Source organism: Myotis myotis, unplaced genomic scaffold, assembly GCF_014108235.1.
Source record: "Myotis myotis isolate mMyoMyo1 unplaced genomic scaffold, mMyoMyo1.p scaffold_m19_p_10, whole genome shotgun sequence".
In the NCBI taxonomy this organism is placed as follows: domain Eukaryota; kingdom Metazoa; phylum Chordata; class Mammalia; order Chiroptera; family Vespertilionidae; genus Myotis; species Myotis myotis.
This window is the reverse complement of record NW_023416314.1, coordinates 77,537,246-77,546,043: the sequence shown is the minus strand read 5'-3', so window position 1 is coordinate 77,546,043 and position 8,798 is coordinate 77,537,246. Positions and strand designations below refer to the sequence as shown.

Here is an 8,798-nt window from a genome sequence, read left to right as displayed (position 1 = left end):
AGCTAGTTCTGAGTCTTGATCCACTTAGCTGGTCCACAGACACTAGGGACTGCACGTCCCCCTGTAGCCAACCATGAATCCCACCCACGCTGCCCTCTCAGTAGCCCGGGGCTGGGGGCAGGTGGAAGTGTCGGTGCCAGAAGGTCCAGTTGTGAACTCAGAGCTGTGGCCCACCAGAGCCTGTGGAGGACTCTTGAGAAGTAAGAGTTCAGCACACAGGGGAACAAAAACTGGAAACTGCATAAAAAATGCAGACTAATGATTAAGAACCCTATACAGTATATACAAACTCACAAATTGTTAAAGGGCAAAAAATAGTTTTTAAAAAAAGACGTAAAATTAAAAGTATGTGTCCCTCGGATCCTATCCTTCGATCTTTCCCAGGAACCCACTGTGACCAGCTTCTTGAGACGCTCCAAAGACATTCTGTGTTTATGTCATCGAATATATTGCATTCTTTTTAAAAATATAAATTATAGTATATTAACATACTCCTTATTCTCACGTTGAAATTTTTTTTCATACCGCGAAGAGTTGCACGCCAGTACGAAAAGCTCTGCCTTATTTTTATTTATTTTTTAAAGCATAAAAAGCATTTATTTGAGCCAAAGGAGCTGCTGCTCTGCCTTATTTAAAATCACCACACATTCTATTTTATGGAATCCATCACTTAAGTGAACTTAAATGATGAACATTTTAGTTGTTGATAGGTTGTGTTTTTTCTCCCCATTCCAAGCAAGCAGTACCCTTACCCATACTTTCTGGTGCACACATGGCCTCTCAATCTATGGGGCATGTTTCTAAATTTTATTTCTAAAATTGCTGAAGCAACGGCTGCGTGCAGGTTCAATTTTGAAAGGCATTGCCTAATTTCCTCCCAACAGGTTGCACCGACGGACAGCGGATGGACTGCTCAGCCTACACGTCAGTGTCATCTCAGACGGACCTTGCAACACTCCCAGGGAAGGCAGGGCGGCTTCATAACCGCCAGTTTTACACGTCGGGCGACGGGCGTCTCTGACGGAGCCCGAACCAGATGCCAGGCTTCCAGCTCGCAGGCCCTGCACTGAGCTCCTAGCCAAGCCCGAGGCGGCCGGCCGGCCGGGGTCAGGCCGGGTCGGAAGCGCGGGAGCTCGGGGAAGAAGGGGCGGGGGGGCAGGAGGGGCAGGGCGGCCTCTGCTCCCGGGGTCCCAGTCCAACTCCCACCTGACACAGGAGCCTCTCGGGAGCAGCCGCTGGCGCCCAGCCCAGGCTTGAACACTTGTGAGCTAACGTCCCTCGGACAGTCGCTTCCTCCTGGGCCAGCTCCCACTTCAGAACGTTCTCCCTCCGTCGGGCTGGGCTCGGCGCGGCTCAGCCCAGGCTAGGACAGGCCCGGGGCCAGGGCGGCCCCTCGTCAGGACAAGTTTTCCAAAGTCAAAACTGAACGCGCCCAAGAGAACGCGCCCCGTCTCTGCACCCTGCATCCCAGACACCTCGGAGCCCCGGCTGCCAAGAGAAACTGCCTTTCAGGCCTCCGCGGCCTCTCCTACGCCCGCGGCGCCAGGGCCCGCAAACCCGGCGACTCTGAACCGCCCGCTACGCTCGGGCGCCATCTTGCGTTCGTTCCTCTCGGCCACCCGGGGACAGTCCGGAAACTACATTTCCCAGAGTGCCTAGCGCGTTGACGCAGGCGCCAAGAGCCTCCTCTGGTTTCCACGGGAACCTCGCCCCTCAAAGGCCAGGCAGTTGGACTGTGGAGCGCGAAGCTGTCGCTCCCCGTCAGGTGCTCCGGCGTTAGACCAGGTCTGCAGCCGGTTGAGGGGGAAAGGGGGAGGTAGGCTGGTGGGGAGGAGGCCAGGCGGCCCTGCGTCCCGGACTGGCGCTCCCCAATTCTCCTCGGGGTCCTCCGTCCGCGTTCTAAGGCGAAGGGGTCCGGCGAGGCGAAGCCGACTCCGTGTCAGCGGCTTTTCACCCCTGGCCGAGGGCCTGTGCGCCCCTGACAGGAATTCCCGGGGCGCCGGGTAGTTGGTGCCGCAGGTGAAAGCGCAGGTAACGCAGGGCCCGGCACCTGGCGCGCCCGGGTTGGATCCGGCTCGGTCTCTGAGGGACCCGGGACGCAGGCTCCCTCTGGCCGTCAGGGCCGCTCCTGGGAGATGAGGCTCGGGCTGGAGCTCCCGCGCACGGTTCAGGGCCGTGCACAGCAGCCCCGGCGCTGGGTGACCCGGGGGCCAAGTCCCTTCGTCACTCGGAGTCCAAGTTTCCTTCTCTCTAAAGCGAGGAGGTGGAGCAGACTGACCCCTCAGGTCGCCCATTGCACGCCGAGCTCAGGAGGAAGGAAGGGGAGCGGGCGTGTGAGCAAGTGCCTCAGCTCGGGGGCTGCTCAGGAGAACTCGGGTGTTGTGACTTGGGCACAGTTATTGTGTCTCCTGGGCCTCACTTCCCTCCTTTGCAAACCTGGGGTGACAATAGTACTTCCTCGGGTGTTTGGAAATTAAATGAGACGTGTCGTGTGTGAGTTTAGCCGGCGGACTGTACAGAGTGAGCGCCATCCCAAGACCCAGCCATCATTTCTGATACTTTTAAAAAGTTCCTTTAAAAATCGTCCCCAAAACCGTTCCTTAGCCACCGTGAGACCTTTTCCTAATGTCTTGAGCCATTTCTTTTTACGCGGGGCAAATCCGTCCTTCTCGGCAGGATGGCTTTGAGGGCCGATTCTGATGGGGAAGCCCGAGTCTTCTCACCGAGATGGGAGGCTCCTGACGGGGAGTCTCCTCCCTTCCAGGCTGTCTGGGTTTGAACATTACCAGCTGCACCTGGGCAGGTGCAGAGCCACGGCCACGAGTGCAGAAGGTCCGTTCCCCTCCTGAACAGTCACACAGGGTGTCAGCACTTCCATATCAGGACGCAGAAACCGCTGGATACTGAAGGATAATCCTATATAATAAAAGGCTAATATGCAAATTGACCAAACAGCAGAACAGCCGGTGGATATGATGTGCACTGACCACCAGGGGGAAGAAGCTCAATGCAGGAGCTGCCCCCTGGTGGTCAGTGTGCTCCCACACAGGGAACGCTGCTCAGTCAGAAGCTGGGCTCACAGCTGGCGAGCACAGCAGCGGTGGTGGGAGCCTCTCCGGCCTCCTCCGTGGCAGCGCTAAGGATGCCGGACTGACAGCTTAGGCCCGTTCCCCCAAGGGCTCCCCCGAGGGCTCCTGGTCTGTGAGAGGGCACAGGCCGGGCTGAGGGACCACCCTGCCCCCGAGTGCGTGAATTTCGTGCACTGGGCCTCTAGTTCTCATTTAACAGTATAACAATATTATGTAAGACTGGATACACACAGTTGCAAAGAAATGCGTAAGAAGCCTATGCTGTCTGCATGGAGTTCAAGCTTTGTGTTAATTGGTAAAATCCTAACAAAGAGTTTTAAATTAGCGATAAAAATGTTTTTTAAAATCGGGGAACTCCCAATAGCTCTACAGACTCATCCAACAGGCATCCTTACGGGGAAGGAAGTGGGACTACTTTTTTGAGCACTTCTTAGGTACCTGGTGCCGCGTGGGGTACTCCGAGGGATACAAAGATGCACAAGACCATCTTTGCGCTAAGAAACGTAGCGTCTCTGGAGAAGACCAACTATGCATGCAAACACATCGCCTACAAGCACCTCTCTCACGATGTGTCCTGAGAGAGACACAAGTAACTGTGCTGTGAACATTCAAGGCAGGAAAGACCACTGCTCTCAGCGGCTGTATAATCGAGGAAGAGACAGCATTCGAGCCAGGCCTTGAAGGATGTGGAAAATGTGAATATGGGAAAGTAGGGGGAAAGTATTCTGGGCACCCTCCCTGTAGCCCGAGACCCGGAGGAGAAATGTCCGTGGCCCTAATTACATGGTGAGCTTCTAGAAGGCAGCGACTGGGTTTGGGCCAGTATTTTATTCCCAGCTTGGTACATGGCTGGCACACAGCAAATATCAGAGAAGAATCGGGGGTTACGAGTTTCCTGCCAAGAGGAACCCAGATGTGGTCTCTGTTACCCAGAGGCCCTTCGGTTAGGCTCACATGCCCTCTTACGGTCACTCTTCTAAGGGGAGAATGTGAACAGGCAGATGACCAGGGGGTAAGGGCCATGTTGTTGGCATATTTAGTACAGTGCCAGCCACCTGTGCTAAGCAGAGTGAACAGGGTCTTGTGAACGGGTAGGAGGGCTTGTGAGCCTCTTTCCCCGAAATGAGCTGCACACCACAAGGGGAGGAAGCGAAGCAGTCTTCAGGATAACGGATGGATATTCCTTTGGCTCTTACGGCATTTGTGTCTTTTCTTGGCTCTTCTTTTTCTGTGGCTCACTCCTCCCCATAGACATCCCCCCCCCCCCCCATCCGTGACCTACCTGGAGTGTGAAACTATGTCCACTATGCCAACAGATTGCTGAGACCTGCAGCTACCGCAAAGGAATGAAGTTGGTTTTAGCAGCACCATCTTCAGGCTGACTTCTGGGTTCGGCCCTTCTTCTAGTCCTACCTAGGGTGAACCAGGAGCTAGTACTGAAACAGACCACCACTCAGAGACACTGTCCAATGATCTCAGGGAGGGGTGAACTACCTTAGGACCTGGGGTGGAGATGTCGCTGGAGGAGGGCAAAGCAGAGAAGATGGAAAGGAGACTGTTATTATTATTATTATTATTATTATTATTATTATTATTGACTTCAGAGAGGAAGGAAGAGGGAGAGAGAGATAGAAACATCAATGATGAGATCGGCTGCCTCCTGCACGCCCCCGCCCCCCGCCCCCATTGGGGATTGAACTCACAACCCGGGCATGTGCCCTTGACCAGAACTGAACCCTGGACCCTTCAGTCCACAGCCAATGCTGTATCCACTGAACCAAACTGGCCAGGGTGAGACTGTCTTGAGGACAGGAAAATCCTTCCTTAGATTTCTCCTTTCCTATTTAGGCTCACAGAGGATGCAGTATTTTCAGAACGAGGAATGTAGGAAAAGGTTAAGTGGGTACAACCAAGGAAGGGATGGGGCACAACTGACTCCCAATTTTGTTCCTAGATGTGGAAGGTGCAGGACTTCTAGGAGCCACAAAAGCTCCTTTTCCTGGCGATGCAACCCCAGGTGAGCTGTTACACCATCTTCCTGACAGTCTGTGCTCTCCCTCCTGGAGCCCTGCTCTTTTTCTCCAGTTTGCTCACACTCCACTGGCTGCAAGTAAGTGCCTGCCAGGTATGTCAAGATTCCTGGGTTGCTAAGGGCCATGTGAAGCCTTAACCCTGGATCTGCCTCTTGAGAGGAGGTTACAGCGGCTCAGGGCCTGCCGTGGAGGCCAACGTCAGCCTACCTCAGGGCCATAATGATCCTTTACAATTTACAACAGCTAGGAAGTCTTGTATTACAACTTTTACTTTTCCATCTGAGAAATCTGGGTTCTTAGGTTATAAGTCAAAGAGCCAAATGGTGCCGTTGAAACCAGTGATGTTTCCATTGCCTCAGCTGCCACTGAAGGGGTGCATCTGCTTACCGGAGCAGCCACAGTCCTTGGCTAACTTGCAGTTAGACCAAGACTCTCCTTCCTTCCCTTTTCAGCCAGCATTTCCTGCCCATTTTCCTCAGTTCTCCAGCCCAGCCCAGCTTCTCTCTGACATAAGACATATTTGACCAGTCTCTCACCCTCAAGCTCTTGCTGGACACTGACATGTTCCCATGGCAGCAGGTCCCATCAGAGAGCTGGTGCTCCTCCCCTTACTCTGCCAGGGTTGTCCGCTCCCAGGTGGCCACCCTGGGTAGCTGGGACACTTTAGGGGATTCTGTATCTGGGCTAGAGGACCAAGAATACAAAAGCTATTCTCCCACTGAATAGGGAGGCAAGTTGACAAAATTTGCCCAGTGGGATTCCCTGGCCTGGATAGGGAATGCCACACCCCCACCCCATTGACACCCCTGGCAGCAGCTCAGTGAGCCTCAGAGATAAAGGTGGGGAGGTGGGTGTGGCAGAGACGGGCATGCAGAACAAGCCCAAACTAAAGCAAGGCCCCACATGCTGGCCTAACTCAAGCTAGATGTAATTGTCGGGGTGGGCAGCAGGCTAAGTGAAGGAGGATGCCCTGAAGGTTGGGGTGAGGAGACAGAGCTGATTATAAGTCACATACATGATCTTCATGTGACCCGAGAAGGCTTGGAGCTGGGTAGGTGTGCCCAGGACTGCAGCTGCCAGTCTCCTCGGGTAGCACACACAGCCGTGCAGCTTATCTCTTGGTCTGGTGGACTGACTCCCATCTGATGCAGGCCTCCAGAGACCTTCTCCACAGCCTTCACTCTCACTGTGGGCTCAGCTAGAGGCCTCCTCCAGCCCTGTCCACAGTCTGATTATCTCAGTGTCCCAAGTGGTCCTGTGCTGGGCTGAACTGTGCCTCATCAGACTGTCCACACTCCCGCCAACCTCAAGCTCTTACTTTCTACACAGAAATGAGAAACTGGAAGAGGGAGGCCAAGTGCCATGAGGATGGAATAAATGGTTTGAGCAGCAGATGGAATTATTCTGGGTCAGTGGGATGCCTGAGCTGGTAAGCAGAGATCCCCACCCCAGTACTGCTGGCTATCCCATGTGGTGGGTGAGGCCAGGGAGAACAAGGCCAGATGCTCTGCCTGCTGCCAGATCTGCTGCAGGCAGTCCCTGCTGCCCCACCCACCATCCTGCTGAAACCTCCCCCTCCTCCTCCCCCTCAGCCTTGCTCTTTTATTTGTTTCCCCTCTCCCTCCACCCCTAGCCTACCTGCAGCCGAGCTCCTTAGGAGTGCCCGTCTTGGGTCTTGGCCCGCATGCGGCAGGACTGGTGTTCCTGGGCAGATACCTCTGATGCCTCTCTGATAAGAGAGGAAGTTATGGCAGGTAGAACTGCATGTGGGCTAAGTGGTAAGGAACCAGGTTGAAGAGACAGTACCAAAGGACTGGAGGTACCTGTAAGAGTCTGCTAATCCCAGTGATGGATTGTGGGGCTAAGGTGAGGCTGGTCTGATGGAGAAGCTGTCCTCAGAAAGAGAATTCTGTTTAAAATTGGACCCTAGATCCATTTGACAGGAAGGCTGGGATAAAACTAAACCCATTTCTTTTGCTTACAGTTCCTCGTTCTGAGTCTTGAACTGCAAACTATCCTCTCCTGCTGACTTTCCCATTTCCTCTATTCTTCTACACCCAGGTGTAAACCTCAGGGTGATAACTCTCATTTAATCATTTATCAAATTCTGATGATCTTTCACAAAACAGTTGCCTTGCCCTAGCCGGTTCGGCTCAGTGGATTAAACATCGGTCTGTGGACTGAAGGGAAAGGGCGCAGGTTCTATTCTGGTCAAGGGCACATACTTTGGGTGCAGGCTCTGGCCCCAGTGTGTGCAGAAGGCAACCATTCAACGTGTCTCTCTCACATCAATGTTTTTCTCTCCCTGTCTCTCCCTCTCCCTTCCACTCTCTCTAAAAATCAGTGGAAAAATAAACTCGGGGGAAGATCAACAACAACAAAAACACAACAACAAAAAACACACAGTTGCGCCTGACTGGTTTGGTTCAGTGGATAGAGCGTCGGCCTGCGGATTGAGGGGTCCCAGGTTCGATTCCGGTCGGGGGCATGTGCCTTGGTTGCAGGTACGTCTCCGGTGGGGGGTGTGCAGGAGGCAGCTGACTGATGTTTCTAACTCTGTATCCTCTCCCTTCCTCTCTGTAAAAAATCAATAAAATATAAGAAAAAAACAACAACAACAAAAGAACACACAGTTGCCTTTTATTCCCACTTCTCCTAGCCCAAGTCCCTGCTCCCATGCCTAGGCCTCTGTAATAGCCTCCTAGTTGCTTACATCCTTCAGACTATCCAGAAGGTCATGAGTAGATTAACCTTTTGGAGTATTGTATCATTTTACATGTTACGCTCGTGTTTATTGCCTTTAGTAGTGCTCCCATTGCCTGTCAAGAGCAGTATAAACTCTGGTCTTTAGCTCAGGGCCTTTCCCAATCTGGCACCAGCTAACCTTTCTGGCTTTATCTCCCAGAATGTCCTAGTACACACCTTTCACTCAAATCAAAGTCAACTCCTGACTGTTCCTTGAAAACACTGTTCCACCTCTTCACCTTTGTTCATGCTGTTCTCTCTATCTAGAGGTTCCCCTCTTGCATTTATTCATTAAAATAAAGTGTTGGAAATTTTAAAAATTATTTTGAAAAATTTCAGAGCTACAGAAAGTTGAAAGAATAGTACAATGAACACAAATATAACCTACATCGATATTAACCGGTAGTTAGCCTTTTGCCACATTTCTCTCTCTTTTATTTTCTGGACCCGTTGAAAATAAGATGTATGCCCTGGGTGGTGTGGCTCAGTTGGTGTGGGTCAGTGTTGTGCAACTCCAGAACTTTTTCATCATCATAAATAGAAATTCTGTATCAATTAAATGTCCCATCCCCCCTGATGATTTCTATTCTACTTTTTCTGTATGAATTTGTCTATTCTAGGGACTTAATTTAAGTGGAATCATGCGATCTGGCTTATTTCACTTAACACAATGTCTTTAGGGTTCATCTGTGTTCATACATGTAGCATGTATCAGAATTGCATTCCTTTTTAAGGCTGAATAATATTCTATTGCAGATGTTTGTGACAGTTTGTTTAGCCATTCATCTGTTGATAGACACTTGTTTCCACCTTTTTGCTATTGTGCATAATGCTTCTGTGAACATGGGTATAGAACAATGATGGTGAACCTTTTGAGCTCGGCATGTCAGCATTTTGAAAAACCCTAACTTAACTCTGGTGCCATGTCACA

The 8,798-nt window shown here is 51.8% G+C and overlaps 1 long non-coding RNA gene across 1 annotated transcript; it reads left to right on the top strand.

Annotated features, from left to right (window-relative positions):
- Positions 1-1,169: 1,169 nt before the first annotated feature.
- Positions 1,170-6,708, top strand: LOC118665227. The gene is made up of 3 exons (XR_004970596.1): positions 1,170-1,785; positions 5,044-5,106; positions 6,452-6,708. It is a non-coding gene; the product is annotated as an uncharacterized LOC118665227 (long non-coding RNA).
- The last annotated feature ends 2,090 nt before the right edge of the window (positions 6,709-8,798 follow it).